The 21704-nt window shown below is 43.8% G+C and overlaps 1 protein-coding gene across 1 annotated transcript in view; it reads left to right on the top strand.

Moving 5' to 3' along the window:
- The first annotated feature begins 975 nt into the window (after positions 1 to 975).
- PRKCQ (protein kinase C theta) overlaps positions 976 to 21704 on the top strand; it is a 152291-nt gene continuing 131562 nt past the window's right edge. Inside the window, exon 1 of the mRNA XM_082450534.1 lies at positions 976 to 1134. The gene's annotated coding sequence lies outside the window, so the exon portion shown is untranslated. The remainder of the gene's footprint in view (positions 1135 to 21704) is intronic.

The following is a 21704-nucleotide window of genomic DNA, read 5'->3' as shown; positions in this document are numbered from 1 at the left end:
TGAATTCATACAGATTAGGGGGAAATGTCAGCGTATCTGGCTTCCCAGCACAGGCCTGCCACAAGGCAGCTATGTGAATTAAGTCAGTAAACCCTTCTGGGCCTCAGTTTTTCATCTTTAGAAGTTTGGGACTAGCTGTAGTCTGAGCTGTCGTCAGCTGACGGAAGCGAGCTGATCCAAGGTTAGGCTCTTCCATACATTTTAAATCTCCCTCTCTAAAAAAAAGAAAAGAAAAAACAAAAGACAAAACAAAGGACTATTGTTTTATTTCTTAAACTAACCTGGGCTTAGTATATTAGAGCAACAAAAGCCTACACCAAGTACATTTTAATCATTTCGTGGCCTAATTGAGAGGGAACGGCCCTGCAGTACTGGTAACCAGTATATAGGTTTTCTAACCTGAATGAAAAGTTAGTTCTACAGACCACAGGAAAAAGCACTCCAACTATCCTCATCACGATCATCAGTACCACAAACCAGGCGTAAACTCTTCCAATGACAAATGCACTGATAAGACATTGCACTACAGCTTCAAGGGCTGTCAAGTTCAAAGCAATGCAACTTGGAAATGATATATAAAACGACTGTGCAGAAACAAAGTCAGAGGTAGGACACAACCGAGGAAAGATTATCTAGCGGACAGAACGGCACCAAATCCTTCTCAGGTGGGTCGTTTTAAAAGAACAGGGTTCTAGCCCTTTCTAGTGGAAAAAGCTGGCCAAACAGCTGAAGTTCTTTTTACCTAATGACCTTGAGCATTCCCGTGGGAAGGCTCGTTTCGCTTTTCGGTTTGGTTGGATGGAGAGTCACGTGGACTCGGGGCCCCTCTGCCCGCGCGCGGCTCCTGGCTCGGCATCCCCAGCGCGGGGATGGGTCCTGGTCTCAGGGCCGAAGCCGCCGCGAGCGGAAGCGCGGGGAGGAGCGCGGGGCGGGCCCTCGGGGAGAGCGGCGCGCGGCGGGTGGTGCGCGGGCCGCGCTCCGGGGAGGGCGTCGGGGGAGCAGTCTCGGCGGCGGGGCCGCGGGGTGACTAGCGCCCTCTGGCCGGCGCCGCCCGCGGGCGCACCCACCGCGCCGGCAGCCCGCTCCCGCCGCCGCCGCCGCCCAGCCGCGCGCTCGGACCGCCGTCGCCCGCAGGTAGGTCCCTGCGCCGGGCGCCGACCGGGAGGGCAGGGGCCGCGGGGCCGGAGCCGTGTGCCCTGCGAGGGGCGGTGGGTGGCCACCCAGCTCGGGCTCCGGCTCCGAGCCGGTCCAGGAAGGGGCGAGTAGGCTGATGGCGAACTCGGAAACGGCCACTCGAGCCGCAAACTTTGGGTCTAGTTTCCGTGGTTTCTCGCGCGCGGGGTGCCCGGGATGCGCGGACCTTGGCCGGGCGGAGGCCACCGGGGAAGGGGCCGGGCCGCCGCCTCTTGCTTCTGGGGTTTTCTTTCACCTGAACGAACGGCTTGGGTGGGAGGGAGGGAGGGAGGAGGGCGGCGGAAAGTTTTGTGTTCTCGGCATGTTTTGGGAAGGAGAGGTGTTTGATGCAGTGGCAACCTGTCCGCAGAGGAAAATAACTTCAGTTTTCTTGGCATTTGTTAGAGGATCGGATAGGGCTGCTAACACGCCTATAAACAAACTTGGTTTGTTTCCAGGGGCCGTCGTCAGGGTGAGGCCGGTTTTGATAGATACAAAGAAAAAAAAAGTGGTGCTTCATGCCGTAATTGTGGGTGAGAGTGGTTTTTTCCCTGGTGCTCAATCCTGTAACCTTGGTGAGAATGTTTTTCAGCTTTGAGGGCCACATGTTAAGAAAGTAGAGTCAGTGTCTTTATTTTATTGGGTTTTTAAGAGCCCCGGTTATCAGTGTGAAATGGACCTTTCATGCTAACGGCTTGGCACTCCCCCCGGGGTCAATGAAGAGAGGCCCGAGGCGGCCTCACCTGGGAGATGCTGGGGTTTCTGCCGGGACAGCACTGCTGAGCTGCCTTGTCCTTCGGGGTTGTCCTGATTAGAGTGGTGCTAAGAAAAGATGATTCAGTGATGGACCAAGCTGCCAAGGAGGGGGGTGGTGACACGGGGAGAAGAAGGAGAGGACACCGTTCTGTGTCCGGGGAGAGAATGACCCAGACCAAGGATGGTGCGTCCCTAGGTAGCGGTAACGTGCGGGTCCCGCAGGTGCCCTGCCCTTTCTGAACACGAGTCTGGTTGTTGCCCTCCTTACATTGTTCTCTAGAACCTGTGACCACCACCGTCCTTTCCTGATGGGGATACTTGATAGACAAGCCCTGTTCGTAAGGTGCGGGTCCCCCCACTCCTACCCCACACCCAAACTTGTGAATCACCATCTTCATTTCCCCCCTAATTTATCTTTGTTAACTCTTGTAAAATGGCAGTCTCACGGTGGATGCTTAATGTCTTTTAAAAAATGCTGTGTCTGGTGGGAAGGAGGGTGACATTTACTAATTTGGTTGCAAATTACTTTTGAAGTTTATGCACAGCTGTTGAAAATCCCTCGGAGATCAGTGCCATTGTTTGAGGCAGGTGTCTGCCACAGACTGATCTGGTTAGTCTTTCTTGCGCTGATTGAACATATATATATTTAAAGACACAACATGGGAAGAGCTTCTAAAACCTTCAAAGCCCCAGCTGTGGAGCTCCTCCAAGTTAGCAATTAAGTCGAAATTAAGTTGGTTTGTTGTGGGGCTTCCCCCCCCCCCCCCCCCGTAAACTTTTCTCTCAGATTTCAAGAGTAACCTGTCGGCATCACCAGCCTTTGTTTCAGACCCTGTGATTTTTCTTGTAAACTTTTAAAATGTAAACTTCCAGGGAGGACACTTGTCACCCCCTCCGCCTTATCAGTTGTTCACTTCCGCCACTGTCTTGTGCGATGGTTGCTCAGGATGGCAGGTGGCTCTCAGACGAGCTTGAGCTGCTTTCCTTCTCCCAGACCCTCCTCCCTCCAACAGACACTCCCTATTGAGTCTGTTTGGAAGATACATAGGTCAACACTGGAACTTTCTTTTGCCGATGTGTCACTTGTCTTTCGGGTATGCAGGGATATGGTTAAGTAAGTCACACCGTGGTCCTTCTTCAAATCTCAAAGATCCCTCTCAACACCGAGATGAGATTTCTCTTGTTCACAGCAGGTCCTGGAGGCTCCCTCGAATAGCCCATTTGTCTTTGGCCATTTCTATAAAGGTCACTCATGCCATTGTAATATATTGTCTCTCTTCTGTGGAAAAGACGAAATTCTTTTGTGTCATGAATTTGGTGTTTTATCTAAAATTCCATGTAGACTGGGTTCAGGATTTTCTTTTGAGAGTGTGGGCTTCTGGTAGAAATCTACCAGGAGATTAGGAGTAAAGCTCCACAAATCTCCTTATAATGCAGAATTTGATGATAGGACATTTGCCATCCTTTAAAATAGGAATTGGAATTAGTACTTCCTGTTCTTAGTGCATTTCATGTTTTAGAGTTACTGATTATGTTGTTGGCCCTTGAAAGTATTGCTGATATAGTAATCAAATGTGACTGTTTGTTAATAAGGGTATTTTTGATTTCAGGTGGCTTCCATTTTAGAGGGTTCAATCTTTTATCTGTTTTTCAAGTAATTTTCACAAATCATTTCATAAAAATAAAAAATGGTTATAAGTCCCAGGGAATACCGATGTATAATGTGGTTTCATATTTACGTAATTTTGTTGCCCCAAATCAGATTGTAATTAAAAAGTAGAGAAATTAGTCTTGTGGTGACATGACATAGCATTAAACTCATTCTTTCTGTTTCTGTCTATTTTAAAACTTCAAGTGTCTCGTTTTCAAGCAGCAAATCATTCAGGTTTGCTTTCTAATATGTATTTTAACTGTTAAGGCAGAAATTAGGAGAAACTCATAGGAAAACATGATGTCGAGGCAAAAAAGAGAAAAGGTGTTTCCTTGCAATAATGGAAACATCTTTCATTATTTTAACCTGTCAAGCACTTATACACAAATTCACATTGCTCTGTCATCTAAAGATATCCTTGGTGCAAAATGAGAACCAGAGGTTTCTGAAATTAGGAATAGCACATCCTAAGCCTACAGTCATAGATTTCTGCTCTGGGATTAAAATAGCAGATATTCAAAGCCACTCACTCTGGCAGCATATACTTCTACAGATTGATGTTAACTTTTGTTTTTTCAATTTTATTGGAGCGTAATTGATTTACAATGTTAGTTCCAGGTGTACAGCAAAAGTGGTTCAGTTATACATATACATATATCCTTTTTCAGATTCTTTCCCCATATAGGTTATTACAGAATATTGAGTAGAGTTTCCTGTGCTATACAGTAGGTCCTTGTTGGTTTTCTATTTTATATTTAGTAGTGTGTGTATGTTAATCCCAAGCTCCTAATTTATCCCCACCCACACACACACATTTCCCCTTTGGTAACCATAGGTTTGTTTTCAAAATCTGTGAGTCTGTTTCATAAGTGAGTTCATTTATATCATTTTTTAAAAAATTATGATGTTAACTTTTGAATTAAGCTAATACTATTGATGGTAATCAGAGCCAGTAAAAGCAATAAGGCATGGTTTTATTGATGTATTATTATTTATAATTTATGTGCCAGATATTATACTCAATTTTATTTGTACTTGACAGACATTACTGTTTGTAATGTTTAATCTTTGCGAAGCTTATATAAATTTGATATCACCATCACCACCACCATCACCATCCGAATTCTGCAGATGGGGAAACGGAGGCTCAGGGAGGTTGTCACTTGCCCAGCTCTTCCAGCTGGTAACTGTTAGAATCAGGTGTGTGTGATCGCCAAGCATTGCCATAAACCACAGAGCTAGACGGCCTACCAATTAAATATTTTAAATTGTGATAAAATACACATAACAAAATTTCCCATCTTAATTATTTTTAAATGTGCAGTTCAGCGGCATTAAGTACATTCACATTGTCATGCAACTATCACCACCATCCATCTACAGAGCTCTTTTCATCTTGCAAAACTGAAACTATGTACCCATTAAACAGTAACTCCCCATCCATCCCTTCCTCCAGCCCCTTAAAACCTCCCTTCTACTTTCTGTCTCTGAATTTGACTGCTCTAGGGACCTCATATAAATGGAATCAGACAGTATTTGTCTTTTTGTGAATTGCTTATTTCACTTAGCTTAATGTCCTTCAGGTTCATCTATGTTGTAGCCCGTGTCAGAATTTCCTTTTTTAAGGCTGAATAATATTCCATTGTATGTATTGACCACATTTTATTTATCCATTCATCTGTTCATGGACGCTTGGGCTGCTTCCACGTTTTGGCTTACGAGTAGTGCTGCTATGAATATGGATGTATCTCTTCAAATTTCTGCTTTAAATTCTTTTGGCTGTATACCCAGAAGTGGAATTGCTGGATTAAATGATAATTTCGGGTTTAGTTTTTTGAGGAGCCACCACACTGTTTTCTATGGCACCTGCACCATGTGACACTCCCACCAACAGCACACGAGGGTGTCAGTGTCTCCTGTCCTCGCCAATACTCGACACCCGTTATTTTCTGTTTTTTGATAGTTGGCATCCTAATGGGTGTGAGGTTAACCAATTAACCAGTTAGCTTTTTAACCAAAACATTTGGTGCCTGACGTGCGGGTTCTCTGGGCCGATGCTGCTCCTGAATTTGTTTTTTCCTATCTCACCTCGTGCTTATGTCTCTTTTTCTAGTGAAGAATAATTGGAGGACTTATTACTCCAGCACCTCCTGGAGGACTAGGGAGCCCATGGGCAGGAGGGCTCCTGACAGATAAACACCGGGTCTCTCTAGGGAGGGCTGCCCCTGCTTATGTGAAGGACCTTGTGCTTTAGCAATGAATAGTTGTGGAGAATCAAGTAAGCGTGGCGTTAGTATTAAGGACACTAAATGTGCAGAACAGACCCTTTGCAGAAGATTAGGTAAAGGTTGAGTTATCTCTTATATGTGACCAAAACAAGACAAATTCTTAGGACAGTGGAGAGAACCAAAAAGTTGATGGCTGTGGTTTCATCCATCAAGCTTTTGTTGGGAGGCTCAGAGCCGCACGCTGTATGTATAACCCACCCGGGGTCGGGGGGGAGATGCAGCCAGATGAAGGGGAAGTTATAAGTGTGATGATTTCATCATGTATTGGGTTGGCCAAAGAGTTCGTTTGGGGTTTTTTTTTATAACGTCTTATGGAAAAACCCAATGAACTTTTTGGCCAGCCCAATATTTGTATTGTTATATGTCAGTTTATAATATTACGGTGCATGACAATGTGATATGTTTATTTTGTCTGTTTCTTGCTCTAGAGTATAAACTCCCTGAGGGCTGGCGTTTGTCCATAGCCGTATTCCCAGCTCCTACAGTAGTGCTGGCACGTAGTGAGTAAATGAGTGCAGAATGAGTGTGTAAGTGTGGTACTAGGGGCATACGTGGGGCCATGGGAGCGCTAGATCTGGGGCGTCTGAGAAGATGTCCCAGAGAAAGCAGCGGCTCAGCTGAAACCTGAGGATGTTCTGGAAGGTGGGAACGGCGTTTTAGGATTGCTGTGAGCATGACGTCCTAGCGAGGGAAAGGAAGACAGTCTGGATTGAGCACAGAGGGTGAATGCGTAGAGGGGCTGAGCCCAGAATTCCCCCTCAAAGTGTGCTACTGGCATCAACTACACTCTCTAGTTGAAAGTACAAAGAGCAGACCCTTAGTTGCCCTTGGCTATCTTACCCTCCTTCCCATCTCAGCCCTCTGAGTTGTTCACACTGAGTAGATGCTAAAGTAAGCATCTAGCAAGTAGAGTGTTGCCAAGATATGGCTGAGTTTCCAAAGCAAGCCAAGTGCTGTGAATTCATGGTCAGATAAGACAACTCTCCTCAGCCCAGGTGAGCAAGAAGGCAAGTCTTTCATGCAGGTCAGCTGACCTGTCTTTCTTTCAGTTTGGGGAGAAATTCACGTCAGCTGTGTGTGTAGCGCTTTTAGAGCAGTCGTCTTCAGCATTTTCCATTCTGTGGTCCGTTAATGTTTTCAGCGATACAAAAACAGGCCTCTCACCCAGTGTTTTTTAAACTGCAAGACACAATCCATTATTGGATTATGAAATTAACTTACTGTGTTGGAACAAGCGTATCTTTAAACATGAAATGGAATAGAACAGAAAAGACCAGCATGCATTTCATGTAGCAAGAGTAATTCATGAAATTTGGGGTCCTGGAGTTTGGGACATTTGTCTTACCCAAAAGCTTGAAAATGATAGACCCATGACATTTAGTTTTCTATAATGTTCCCTTTAAGTTATAGAAGCACACAAGCGCAGGCCTGGAGGGAGGGCAGGAGAAAGTGACACTAGTTGAGTGATCATCGTGCAGGTGCCTGGCTACATGGGATTATTTACTCCTGAAGTCCTGCTCATTGGGTGGGTCATGCACAGTTTACAGAGGAGACGCTGAGGCTTGTAGAGGTTAAGAAACTTGATCAAGGGTTACGTGACAAATGACTAGCTGTGAACCCTGATCTCTTGGCTCACAATTTAATCTTCCTTTCAGGCCTCCATAGATTGTATTCCCAAAATTTGAAGACATCTTCTCAGGGAACGTGTTATAACCATATTCCACATTAGTTAAGAGGAATATGGACTTTGGGATATACCCCATCAACTTCTTAAGGAACTAAGTCACATAGGAAGAAGTAGTATTGATTAAACAGACCAGGGCTGTTGACAAAGATGAAAAGGGCCACTCTTTCCTCCCCCTGAAGCTTTCCCCTGCTGCTGGGAGAAGCAGCCTCAGTGGAGCCGTGTGAGGTGACGTGCTTTCCTGTCTAAAGCTGGGATCCCTGGGGCCATAGCTGAGTCCCACTGTCTACTTTTCCCAGTGTGTATCCAGAGGCTGATGAGTTTCTACTGGACAAAATTATGCAATTATGCAAATTCCTGGTGCGTGATTCCATGATTTCTAGCATCTGCCAGGCTTTCAGACTTTGCCTGGTCAACTCTCTTTCCCTTTCTACAGCAGCTATTTCAGACCGTCTCGTGCCACCGTCACCCCCTCATACTGCTTTGCTGAGCAAATGGAAGTTTTCCTGATGAAAACCACCTTACCCTGAGATCACAGGGCTACAAGCCCAACTCTCTCTGGATCCACCCTCCCATCCTCCCTGTCTTTTACAATGAAAAAAAAAAAAAAGCCTCACCTGTCTAATGTTCATCCTCCATTGAAGCTCTGGAATCCATTTCTTCTTCCTCCTTGAGAATCTCATTCTCTTGATTATGTCCTCTTGCACCTGTATTTTCCTTCCCTCCCTCATGCCTGGCTCCATTCTCACTGCACAGGCATGCTGAAATCCCTCCCTTCTTTGAAGAGAAAGGCCATCCTTCTGTGCTTTCCTCCAGCTACTTCTCTCTTTCCTCCTCTTCACAACCAGACTCCTTACATTGTCCTCTGCATCTGCTGCTCTGTCCTCCCTCCATGTCTTGGCCACAGACATCTGGCGTTGCCTCTGCTGCCTCTGGGAATGTATCCCATTCCTGTTCCCTTTTGCTGATTCTTGCTAAATTCCGCTCCCGTCTTCCTTGACTTCTCTGCAGCAGACCGGCTACTGAGCACCTCTGGATTCTCCGAGCTCGTCTTCCCATCCCCCCTTCCCGTTCTCCTTCCTTCCTCTCCTGTGCTTTGCAAGCTACGCCTCTCCTTTCCGTCCCCTGGAAGGTTGACGTTCCTCAGTGTTCTCACCCCGTGGGTAAGCTCATCCCTCACTGACCTTAACAGCCGCCTCCTGGCTGACCACTGCCCCACCATGACCTATCCAGAGTCCTCTTTTGCGGCTGCTTGATGGGCGCATCCAACACCCCCTGCCCCAAACTGCAGGCGTCGCCTTCCGCTTTCTCTTTCCACAGACCCGCCTCCCGTTCTTTTCTGTTTCTGGCGCTGGCATCTCCTGTCCTTGCACGAGCAGAAATCCGGACGTTTTCCTTGACTTCTCACCTCCGCAGCTCCCCCCAAACCAAGTTCTGTTAGTTGCAGCCCCTGCTTATCTTTTTATTCCATCCACCTTCTCCAGCCCCCACTCTATTTGCAGGTCACCACCATTTCTCTTCTGGATCACTGCCAGAAACTCCCCACTGGTCTCTGTTACTATGGACTGCCCTCCGTGCTGCAGCTGGGAGGATCCTTCTAGAACCCAGATCTGAGCTTGTCACTCCTTGCTTTAAGCTCTCCAGTGGCTACCCAGTGTACTTGGAATGAAAGCTGGACCCTGTAACGTGAATTAGAAGGTTCTAGTTGGTCTGCACTCCCCTGTCCTCTGCAGCCTCATCTCTCCAGCACCACACACATCACTTTCCTCCAAGTCCAAGCCTCTTTGGGTTCCCTAGCGGTCCCATGCGTCCCATTGCCTCATGGAACTTTCTGCCCTACCTCTAGCCCCTCCTTCCTTTGGCTATTCTCTACATTTTTAGGGCCTAACTTAGACAGTTTTCCTCTGGAAAACTCTTCCTCCAAATTAGGATTTTGTTTCCTCCCACATGCCCTTAAAGCACGTACGAGATCATCTACATACAGCACTTAGCCCCATGCGTGGCAACCAGTCAATACACATTAGCTGGCACGGCACAAACCAGTATATACTGATTTCTTTACCTTTAGATGTTCCAAATAGATTGTAAACTCTCTGAGGGCGGAAGGCACATTCTCTTATTCTTGATTGAATCCCTGGTATCTAGCACTGTTTCTGATGCATAGTAGGTGCTCAGTAAATGTTAGTGGAATAAATAAATGAGCCACACATTTTAGAACCTTTAATGTCTAAGGGACTGTGTGCTAATCCCAATCTAGTAGTTTAAATGTCTGCACAAATAGAATCATTATCATCTTCAGCAATTTTTGCCTGTGGGTCTCTGGAATTATCTAGATACATTCTACTACAAAGTCAGAGTTGAAGGTGATGGGAAACATTTAAAAATGCAAAGAGGCATCTTGCTACAAGGGAAAAACTCCATCTCCCCGTCTCTGTGGTATGATTTTCTCCCTCTGTCATCCTCATAGTTTCTTACTTTGCTGGGAGATGCCAATAATAAAAGGAAAAAAGATTAAGAATGATCAGGAAATAAAAAGTAATATTGAAATATTCTGAAATATCCTACAAGGTTGAGGCAGTTTGTAAACATTAAATGCAAATATACAGCGAACTCAAAATTATTTTAATAAAAAGAAATTATCAAAGGGTAAAAGAGGTTAAAAAATTTAATGAAACGATAAAAGATTTTAAGGATTCTTCAGAACAAAATCATCATGATCTTAAACTTCATTAAGAAAGGTAAAAAGTAAAAGACTTAATTTGAGAATTAGGACAATAAAGGCATGCCAAAGATTAAATAATTGAGAGTATTCAAAGAAAAATATCTTAAAGAATAATAAATTATTTAGGGGACTCACTGAAAGTGTAACCAAAAATATGGAACCAGAGGGGGAGAAAAACATAATCTCTTAAAGAAGATTAAAAATAAATCCCAGCAATAATAAAATGAGCACTAGCATGGGTTCCTAATGGCAAGTAAGCCACAGCTAAAACACTGTTAAAACTGGAGCTTAGGGTTTTAACCTCAAAAGCCCGTGTCGCCTCAATGGGATTTCAGAGGCAGTTTTTAGCATAACTTGCTGTGTGAATGCCATCATGTTTCAGGGGAAATGCTCTGTGAGTTCCACTGTGACGTTTCCCTGGGGGGGGGGGCGGGGGGTGGGTCACACAAGGGCAACCAAAGGGTTATGCTCATGTTTGACTGCAGAACAAGGGAGACACTTCTAACTGTGTGAGACTCAGCATCCCTTCCTTCCAGAGCCTAATGGCTTCTCCATCCCGTGTCTCCTGCTTTCCTTTGGGAAATAAGAAAATCAGGTGGCCCCCTAAGTGCATTCCTCACCTTGTTCATGGAGCCTCTTCTCAACCAGAGCCCCTTTGGCAGTTACCCAAGAAAGTGTCTTTGTTTGTTGTACCTTTTCTGTGTAGCTTGTAATGTGTTACCCTCCCTCTTATGCTTTCTCATGTCTCTGGGGACTTGAGATTCTGTCTAGCTCATAAGCAGAGCTCAATAATGATATTCTAATTCAATTAGTATTTCCTGAGGAAGCTCACCTATTCCAGGTCTTCTATTTCCTTCTCTTTCTTAAACTCTCGGCACAGAGCTCAGACCGCATCTTGACTTGAGGAAGCTCATGAAACCTCTCCTAGTCTGGGAATAGATTCTATTTTTCTCATCGCTAACAAGAAGGATTCTGACTTTGAATGTCACATTTTTCAGGGCCTAATCATCAGTGCTAAGAGCCCTAAGCCCTGCAATGTTGGCCTGTCTGCTTAAGGTGAATGTTAAGGGTCTGGCTGAGAAGTGGTGCATAGGGCCAAGTACATCGTTACAGTTTGGTGCATTGACGTCTGTTTGGCCAGACTCTATACCCTGTCACCTGTTTGCCTTCCTCCCCTCCCCTGCCCAGTTCCATTGTGCCAGTCCCTCCACCTTGCTTTCCAGGTCCCTTGCAATAAATGAAGACATATGGGAGTTGGCACACAAGGGTATTAATCCAGATTAGATTGTCTTTTTCAGTAGCAGAGACTGGAGAGAGGCTATAGGATCTTGGGGCATCCTTCCCCCTGCCTTTGTCCAGCTTTTCCATGGCCTTGCCAGTCTTCCCGAGCCATCCAACAGTGAAGGCAGATGGAAAAGTCACAGAAATGGGGGCTAGGAGACCCATGTTCTCATTCCTGCTTTGTCATATTGACCATAAGATGAGTGAGTCGGATGAGGAGTCTGTAGGATCCCTCCTGATCCTAATATTTTGTAGCTGTTTGGGGGGCGGGGGGTTCTTTTGATATCTACACATTCTAGTCACACCAGGATTTCACCCAGGCACCTGCCGTGGTGCAGTAGTGCATACATTTCACGGCTCCCAGTCTGTAGTTAGCCCGCTCGTAAGCACGGGTGTAGAATAGAGACTATAACCAGTAGTGTAACCCTTCACCAGTAAATGGGAGTGCAGTCACCCAAACACTGAAATCATTCCACTGTTGTTTAGACTTTGCAAATTAAAACTTCACATGATAACAACACATTTTTTCTTCTACCGTGTCAGTGATGACAGTAGCACAAGAAATCTAATAACAGCCAGGTTTTCTCAAAACACCGATTCTCCAAAAAGAACAACTTGATTTCCTCAGTGGACTTTGTTTCTGGAAGATAAGATCGTGAGGAACAGCAACCAGATAGCATCTTCTCCCCTCTAAGAATGGGAACTGTTTTCATTCTTCTGCATCAGTCATTGGAAAAGAAAAATTAGCATGTATTTTTAAGGACATATTTAGACTGTACAGATGGAGTGATATTCACAGTAGCCATAAATAAACTCTCTCATCAGAGTAATCTTCCATGCAGCTGAGCCAGTCCTAGATAGTTTTGTAAAAATCCTTTTAATGTTGAAATAATTCAGGGAGAAATAGAATGCATAATTCCAAGTTCTGGAGCAGAGGCAGCCTGAATATTTGCCAAAGGTTCAGCACAAAATACTTTAACCTTCCTCCATTCCAATAAAAAGAAGGATTTTACAACAGGGATTCTTTCCTAGTTCCTGGGCATTGAGATTTGTTATTATTTATAGTGAGTGCACTTGGGAACTTTGATGAAAAGTGCTTTAGGAAAGAAAGAAAGCCACGTGAGCAGTAGGAAAGGCTTTGCATTACTTATTAAAATAAAATGCAACTTACTTGACCCCAAATTGCCAATATTGCTGAGCATAAACTAGCACATAATTTTAGAAATTAATGAAGGCAAAGTTATCCGTTAACAGTTTGCCACAGGTGGAGCTGGTAGAGAGAAATGTCATCACATAACATCATTTTTGAGTTTTATTATTTCAGTTGAAATGAAAGAAACAAGGGCAAGCCTTTCTCTTTTGAGAACAGACTAGAGGTATTCAGAACAGAGAAAATATATCTTCCTTTAAATATACAACATCGGTTTTCTCCTGAAAAAATATCATAGATATTTTCTCATGGAAAAATAGTCTAGACCTCTAGGTCTAAATATCTAGACCCAGAGAGAGATCACACCATTTATTCAAGTACTGGTCTATCTCAAGACATTTAGCAATATAGCTAAGAAAGCAAATTATAAAGAACCAGCAAACATTCTGCAGGTCCAAAAAGTGAGACACATATTTGTTTGGATATTTGTCTAAAAACTACCATTAGGAAAGTTCAGACTGAATTCCAGGGAATTTTAATCCACACGCTGCATTTTCTTAGCCTTTTTGCAAGATGGAATCAGAGGATTACATTATCTAAGGACCATTTTTTAAAAAAGCTTGAGCACTCATCAGTTAAGTGTGACATAGGCTTGAAATAAGAGTTGGTGATAAGTAATTAAGTGAAGTACAACTTAGCACATGTTGACAGTGGACCAATGCAACTGTCCTGAACTTGTCAAGGCTGTGGTGTACTATTTATTTGACCTAGAGTATTGCTTTGGATATCAGTCACTGTGTAACAGACTTCCCCGACACTTAGTGGCTTAAAACAACACCATTTTATTTGCTCATGATTCTGTGGCTCAGGAATGTGGGCTGGTTCTGCTCCTGATGGATTCACCTGGCGTCTCTCGTGAGGTTATGCACAGATCTGAGATGGGACCACTCATATATTATATGGCACTTGGTAGGTATGGCTCGAAGACTGGGACATCACGCTGCCTCTCTCTTTCTCTGTGCGGCTACCTTGGGCTTCCTTTCATGGTAATTAGATCCTCAGAGTGAGTGTTCCCAACACACAAAGGCTCGCATCTCTTAAGGGCCACACTAAGAAGACACAGAGCATCACGGAGTTCTACTGGTCCAAGCAAGTCCCAGACCAGCCAAGATCACGGGGAGGGGCCCGGCCAAGTGGCATTGCAGAATAGCTTTGGAATGGGAGGTGCTCTTGCAGCCATCTTTGGAAACACAGTCTAGCACAAATATTTAGGCTGTTATAGGATAACATTTCATAAAAGTGACCTCACGTTTATTTTCTGAGATGGAGCCTCTTCACTCTCCTGACAGAAGGACGCGACGAAAACAAAAATATGATTGCCATTCTCTGCCTTGCTCTGTGTCACCTACAAAATAAGATCCAGACCCTTCACATGGCTTGCCCCAGGTCCTTCCCTGCCTGTCCCCTGCCTGCCTCTCAGCCTCGCTCTCACAAGGTCCCGAGCACCAATCGTTCTTCAACCGCCTCTTGGTTAGCACAGCTCCACGTGGGACCACGTGCCTGGGATGCACTTCTTCCCATCGCATCCTCACTTGGCTGACCCCTCAGACATCACTGCCTCTGCGAAGGCTCCTCCAACCCCTGCTGTATTAAAGCATCCTTCCCCCCGGGGGAGTGCAGGGGTCCGAGTCTCTCTCTCCAGTCCAGCCCTGGCCTTGTCCCCCACAGAGCAAGCGCTCAGGCATTAAAGTCAGCGTAGTCTACGCACAGGGTAGAGTGGCGGGGTGCCTGGAGGGAAGACCAGAAAACCCCAAACAGGAAGAAGGCGGTGTGAGAAGGAGGTCAGAGCCGTGAAGAGTGAGCCGAGCAACGGAACCGGAGGTGGATGCAGAACCGCCAACGTTCAGAGAGAGAAAGGGAACACGCTAGACACACAGAGGACGAGAGACGAGCTGAAACAGAGTATTCAATGAGAGTGTAGTGTCATGGGTAAGAAGGAAGAGACAGAAGGCTGACATCGGACCCAGCCATGTGCATCCACAGAGATGCGGGAACCGCGCCCCGTCGGGGCATCCCGGACGTGCAGTTAAAAGGCGGGGCACCCCGATGCCAAACAATACACAACCTCACTCCTCTGCACACCTTCTCTACAGGTGACTGCCCGACCAAGAGGGCGGGAGAGAAGTTGGGCAAAGGGAAGAAGAGTTGCTGCTTCCGGGAAAACCTGTGGGACCATCACTCCTCAGTCTGCGGTGGTGCTTATTTCGCTTGGCTGAATAGCTTTCCTCCTGAGCCAAATTGACTGAATAATGTCAAAGTGAAACTGTTGTACTTGACGCTGGTGACAAGGTTCAGGGGAAGTGGTGTGACTCAGGGGAGGGAGGATGTAGCTAATCCCCAGCGAGGAAGACCCACCTTGAAAGAGCAGGAGCCGCCTTTTGACAAAACAACCCTAAAGGAAGTAATCGTCGTGAGAAAATATGTTTTCTGCTAAGTGGTGGAAGAAGAAAATATGACCATCCTTCCTTTGGCTCTGTTGAGTGTATAAACTCAGTACTAATACTTATAACTAACTTGGATTGAGCTTTTTCTGCATCCAGGACCTGCTCTGATCCGTTTACATCTATTAACTCACTTGAGGTGGGTCCTGTGATTGTCCCCATTTTACAGGTGAGGAAACCAGTTAAACAGCCTGTTCAAAGTCACCGAGCTGCTAAACTGCAGAGCTGGGATTTGAACGTAGGCAGTTTGATGCCGTAGTCCATCTTCCTAATGCTCTACTTGGCTTAGGCTGAATATGGCAATATACTGTATCTACTGACTCAGTTTTTAAAAATACTACCTGACAATGGTATTAATTCTAAGAAATGAGTTGTTGTTGTTTTTTTTAAATTTTATTTATTTATTTATTTATGGCTGTGTTGGGTCTTCGTTTCTGCGCGAGGGCTTTCTCCAGTTGCGGCAAGCGGGGGCCACTCTCCATCGCGGTGCGCGGGCCCCTCACTATTGGCCTCTCTTGTTGCGGAGCACAGGCTCCAGACGCGCAGGCTCAGCAACCATGGCTCACGGGCCCAGTTGCTCCGCGGCATAAGGGATCCTCCCAGACCAGGGCCCGAACCCGCGTCCCCTGCATTGGCAGGCAGACTCTCAACCACTGCGCCACCAGGGAAGCCCAAGAAATGAGTTTTGAGACTTCTTTCCCTCTGTATATCTCAATTAAGGTTTGGGACACATTTTAAAATGGCAAGTTCTATCAGCTCTGGACACACACACACACACTGACTGCCGTAATTTGCAAAGAGCTGTGCAGAAGAAAGTGTGTTTAATTAAAAATGAGTGCGAAATGCAGCCAGATTAACCTTCTTTGGTGATAACTTTGAAGTTTGAACTTTGACTTTGTAAGGCAGTTATGGAAATGAGAAGAATGACATGCTCTTATGCTGTGAGATACACTTAAATTGTTTCTCAGTCTATACCTGAGGTAACTTTGTAATTTGCTCTTTAGTCAGTATATCTATGAAATCACTGGTAAGATTCAAATTAATTTTCTGATCCCTTTTATGTCTATTGCTTATTAATTGTTGTTATTTGACAAGTTTCTGAAGCACAAGATTCCAAAAAGTTCGAAGTGATATCCTTATTCAAGAAAACATTTCTTTTGCCAATATTTTCCAAAGAATAATTTTTTAAAATCTCAAGAACTCTGTACTTTGTTATTTTTCTGGTTGGTTTGCAAAATAACAACTAGAAATATCATAGATATTTCATATTTGAGCAAATGGGCAGTTTTCAGAGGTTGAATATAAATATTAGTCCTGAAAATAAATAAGTAGGAAAATTATAGTAGCCACCGAGGCACATAACACCCATGATGCATCGTCTTGGGGGCAGAAATATAGCGTATCTATGCTTTCTGCGGCTTCTGTTTTAACCTTATCCTTCTGACCTTCGTGGACCCCTGCCGTGCAGCCCTCCCCAGGCAGCACTTTTAGAGGATTTATGGGTTTGGCCATAGAGGGAGGGAGGAAGCTGTGACCAATACAGAGGAATTTGTTTTTTCTTGGAAGACGTCCCAGCAAATCAAAGGGTGACCGCCTTTGGAATGCTACTTCCCACCTGATGTCAAAATACCCTCCAGTACGCACCGCACCGCCCGACAGTCCTCACTTCACTTTATTCCAGTACCTCAAATTCTGCCAAATAGAAGTTTAAGAAACACAGATCCTCTTAAAAATGCAAGTACTGCTGAGATTTCCTTCACACGTTAGAGTGGCTTAATAGTAACTTAGAGAAAATGGGAACTTTTACAAGATGGAGCGGGCGGGGATTTATTCAGTCCACACGTGTTAATTGATCAAGCCCTTCACTGATCGTTATCAGCGATTGATCCAGGTGTTGGGAATACAGCGGAGAAAAGAGGGCCAAGGTCTCAGCCCTCACGGAGGAGTAAGATAAAAAATAAACAGTATGTAAATAAGATAATTTAGATCATGGCAGTGCTGTGAAATTACAGTGAAGAGAGTGAAGAACTAAAGAGACGAGTTTCTGGAACCTGGCCTGTTCTTAGATTACTAAGTGCTTTCCTTCTGTGGAGAGGGAGGGAGAGGAAAAACATCTGATAGGCACTCACTGCCATAAAATCATGGTTAGAAAAAAAAGTAAAAAAGCAGGGTGCAGACAAGTCGTCAGGAGATATGGAAAAAGCATGTTCTGTCCCTCCCTGGTCCCAAGGGATACATAACCCTTGTCTTCTTTGTTCCTCCGTGAGGCCCTTTGTCATCACTGGCTCCTTTGTCACCGCTGGGTTTCATTACTGGTAAATGCCTGGGACTTCGTAGGTGGTCGTTATATTTGTTGTCTAAATAGATATATGGAATCTGACTGTTAACGATTCTGATGAGTACTGAGGGTCTGTACCTTTAAAAAAAAATCCACAACTTTTTATTGCTTCTTGCTGCAGTTTCAGCAGGTGGGCAAATGAGTAGAAGGAAACTAAAGGGCTATCTAATTACTTCCCACCCCTGCAGCCCAGGCCCCCAAGCTGTCACTCCCTTTCCTCCTTTTAACCTCCACACATGCCACATCCGAGGAAACATGCCTCGCTGTGCTTGAGAATGCACTTGGTACTGTCTAAATGGTTTACTGAAAAAGGAATACCACTAGTCAATTTTTAAATAGTCTTTCCCCTGTTGTTTCATGCTAAGGATAAACACTGTCTCTTAGCATTTTCTGATCTTAATAATATTGAGATAAAAATAGTGAAGTATAGAATTTTAGCAAGTACAAATATGAGTTTTTCTTTCTGGACCCTGTCATTTTAAAGGCGAGGAAACTGGGGCTCAGATGAGCTATTCAGGGTGTCGCAGCTGGTTGGTGGTGGAGTCAAGACCACACTGAAGCCCTCGGGACTTCCACTATATAACTCTGGCTCCAAAACAGCCTTAAGAAATACCAATGGTCTCCCACGCCAATCTCAAAATTCCACTTCAACCTAAAAAATCTTCTTTCTCCTCCTGAAACTAAGTGACCATATCCTCACAAGCGAAGGGACGTGGTCTGGGAAATGATGCTCTTCCAGCAGGCAGGGAGTCCCCTCAGAACTTTATGCTCCCAGGGGCTCCCTGGAGTCAGTCCATCAGCTTTCTTGTCCAAAGCGCTTTCTCAGACTTTCATGCTATACATCCATGACATTTGCTTGCTAAATCATCAGCTTAACTTATTTACCCCATATCTTTTATCTCAGTTTTCTGGTTGTATTTTATCTAAGTCATCTTTAGTTTAGTTGAGCTAAAGCTGTGGTTTTGCAAATTAAATCAGCTGTGGGTTTCTGCATATATCCCCTCCCTGTGTTTACTAAGCTTTTTTTTTTTTTTTTAACTCACATTATATGTCTGTTTTCATCTTACTAGTTGTGTGAGGGAAGATTTGCTTTGCTGAAGGTTCTTTGAAACAAATTCAGAACTATTTAGAAGAACACATTTTTAAGAAACCAAAATACTTTTAAATGTCTTGTTTAATCGATATCTTTAGCCAAAGTTGAATTTCCTTAAAGTTTGGAAGTTTGTCCGTAATGAAGAAATCGTGTGGCTTTTGAATCTGGACTTTAAACTTTAGGCAAAGAGAAGGTGTTTCATGATTTTCAACATGGAAGAGATTTGGAAAGGCAGATCTTATGGCTAAGGTGGAGGAGGAATAGACAGCATGCGAAGACAAGGGGTTGGTACTAATTAGGCATCTACTGTAATAACCTAAGGAAAATGTCTGAAGTTCTCAAGCTAAAAGATTAAAGAGTAGGGATCAAATACAAAAGAAATAACCAGATGAAATTGGTAGGTCTTGTTGCACAGTTGGATGTAAGAGATGAAAATAAGAGTACTCACAGTTAATTCCAATATTTCCAGGTTGGAAGATTCAGTAGATGGTAATTCCATTGATCAAGAGAGGAGAGAGAGGAGTCTTGGGCATTGAAGAAAAGGTAGAATCAGTATTTATTTTGGCTGTGCTTGAGCTGGTGGAGGTGTCCAGTATGTAGTTAAAAGTATAGGACTGAAGGGCGTGCAAGTGTAGTTTAAGAAGAAATGTCCTTTTTGAAGTTACCACTAAGTAGAGAATCAGTGAAGCCATCAACGTGGGTGAGATAAGCCAGAAAGGAGTCAAGTCAAAACCTGGACATATTTCAGAAGTCTAGGTAAAGGAAGCTGAACTAAGAGTAGCCTGAAGAGTGACCAAAGAGTTGGAAGGACAGAAGGAGGGAAGGAGGGGAGACAGCAGTGCTGTTTAATATTGCCAAAGGATGAGCTGGTGGATCTGGAAACTGACATCATTGTTGCCCTTTGGGAGAGCAAGGTCAGCAGAGTGGTGGGCGGCAGAAGCCAAAGGGTGGAGGGTAGAGCAGCTGATGGAAGGTGGAGACGGGAAGCTTGCTGGTGGAGGAGGGGAGGCGGAGCCACATCTGCAGGAGAAGCAAAGTCACATAGTGGACGTGGCCTTACCAGGTTCCTTCTAAATTTAGGGCTCTCAAGAGAAATGTCATCAGCCACAGCATTTCCCCGGGCCCTGAATCTAGCCACCGCCTCTAAATATCACTGACCAAGCTGTCAGAAAGGGGAACTATTTTCATATGTGTGCCTACCCCAATCTTACCTCCCCTCATTCCAATTCCAGCCCTTTAATTCCCAGCTCTGAGCCCCATTTCTCTCCTAAAGCCGCCACTGTGGAGTTTTCTCTCTTCAGAAATCTGTGGGGACTTCACCTGCTGGCCTTTGTTGGCCTTTGCAGTTCCTTTGGAAACTGTGTGGACTTCACCTACTGGCCTTTGTTGCTTTGTGTGTGAGTCATGTATCCCAGGGACACTATCATCTTCTTGAAGTTAATGTGTTTTAATCCATAGAATCATGAAATATCACCATTTTACACATGAGGACATTGGACCCAGGGAGGTGATATAACTTGGCCTAAGGTCACACAGCTGAATTCAACAGCAGATGGTTGAATTGGGCGTTGAAAAGGATGGAGAGAAAGATGGGTGTGTTTCTTCCCTAGAATTACTTGAATGAGCTCTGCCAGAGTTTGTTTTTGAGGCTGGTTTTTTTGTTTTTGCTATTTCTGTTGCTAACAAGCACCTTTTTGTTCTGGAGACCTTCCTCCAGATATAAGATACAATTCCATACTACTAGTTATATTGCAAGTTGTAAAAAATTATCATCACATTTCCTGCCTCCCAGAGATAACCTTGATTAAAGTTTTAGGTGCTGAAGACTAGTGACACATTTACAGATTTTGAATTTTAGAGAGCAATTTGACAATAACTACTGTAGTTGAAGATGTGTATACACCAAAACCCTGCAGTTCTACTACTTTGCGCATATTCTGTAGAAACATGTACCCGAGGAGATATCTGCAAGAATGTTCATAACTGTATGATTAATAAAAGCAAAAAGAAAAAGAGCATTGACAGAAGAACAGATAAAAAAAATTGTAATATATTTATTTCAATGAAATTCTAAGGAGCAATGATTCTCAAAGTGTGGTCCAGAGACCCCTAGAGATCCTGTAGACTTTGAGGGTGTTCCCAGGTCAAAACTCATTTCACAGCATGACTAAGACCTTTTTCACATTTTCACTCTCATTCTCTGAGTTTTCCAGAGGCTGTGTGTTACGATAGCAACAGACTAAATGCATAAATAGGTCCAATAGGCCAAATGTCTTCTATTAAGCCAGACCTTAAAAAGATTTGCAAAAATGTAAAACAGTGCCACTTTTCTCATTGCTTTTTTGCATTGAAAAATATTATTTAATCGTAAAATATGTTGCTTATGCTAACATGTTATATGTAATGGGTTTTTATTATCTAAAATTAATATATGTGTTTAAAAATCTTCTCATTGTTATTTTCTGATATGGCAAATATTGATTAATCCACTTAAACCTCTTCGGCATCCTCAGTGATTTTTTTAAGAAGGTAAAGGAATCCTAAGACCAAAACTTTGAGAGCTACAGCTATAGAGCAATGAAAATGAATAAATTGAGATTACATGTATCAAGAAGAATGAATCTCACAAACCTGATAAATGGAGCTGCAGAAGAGTATTATAAACAACAATTTATATTGAGTTTTAAAGCCAGTAAAATATGCTATATTAGAATAGATATAGATATACAGATATTTGTTACATGTATAAAAAATGGTGGAAATAATAAATTCCAGAGTCTGGATAGTAGTTCTCTTGGTGGGTAGTGAAAGTATGAAAGGGAATTCAATCCAGAGAAGGACATTGGAAACTTCAAATATATCAGTTAGATTTTCTCTTTCAGGTTGGATTCTAGGTATAGGGTGTTCATCAAGTTATTTTTTATATTTTGTATGCCTGAAATGTTTTATAATACAATTTAAAAACTAGTAGCTATATACAACTCAACAACAAAAAAGAGTCCAACTTAAAAAATGGACAAAGGACTTGAATAGACATTTTTCCAAGGATGATACACAAATGGCCAAG

Source organism: Balaenoptera physalus (genome assembly GCF_965194825.1).
Source record: "Balaenoptera physalus genome assembly, chromosome: 2".
NCBI classification, from domain to species: Eukaryota; Metazoa; Chordata; class Mammalia; order Artiodactyla; family Balaenopteridae; genus Balaenoptera; species Balaenoptera physalus.
Note: the sequence above shows the minus strand (reverse complement) of the source record. Positions and strands in the feature narration are given on the sequence as shown.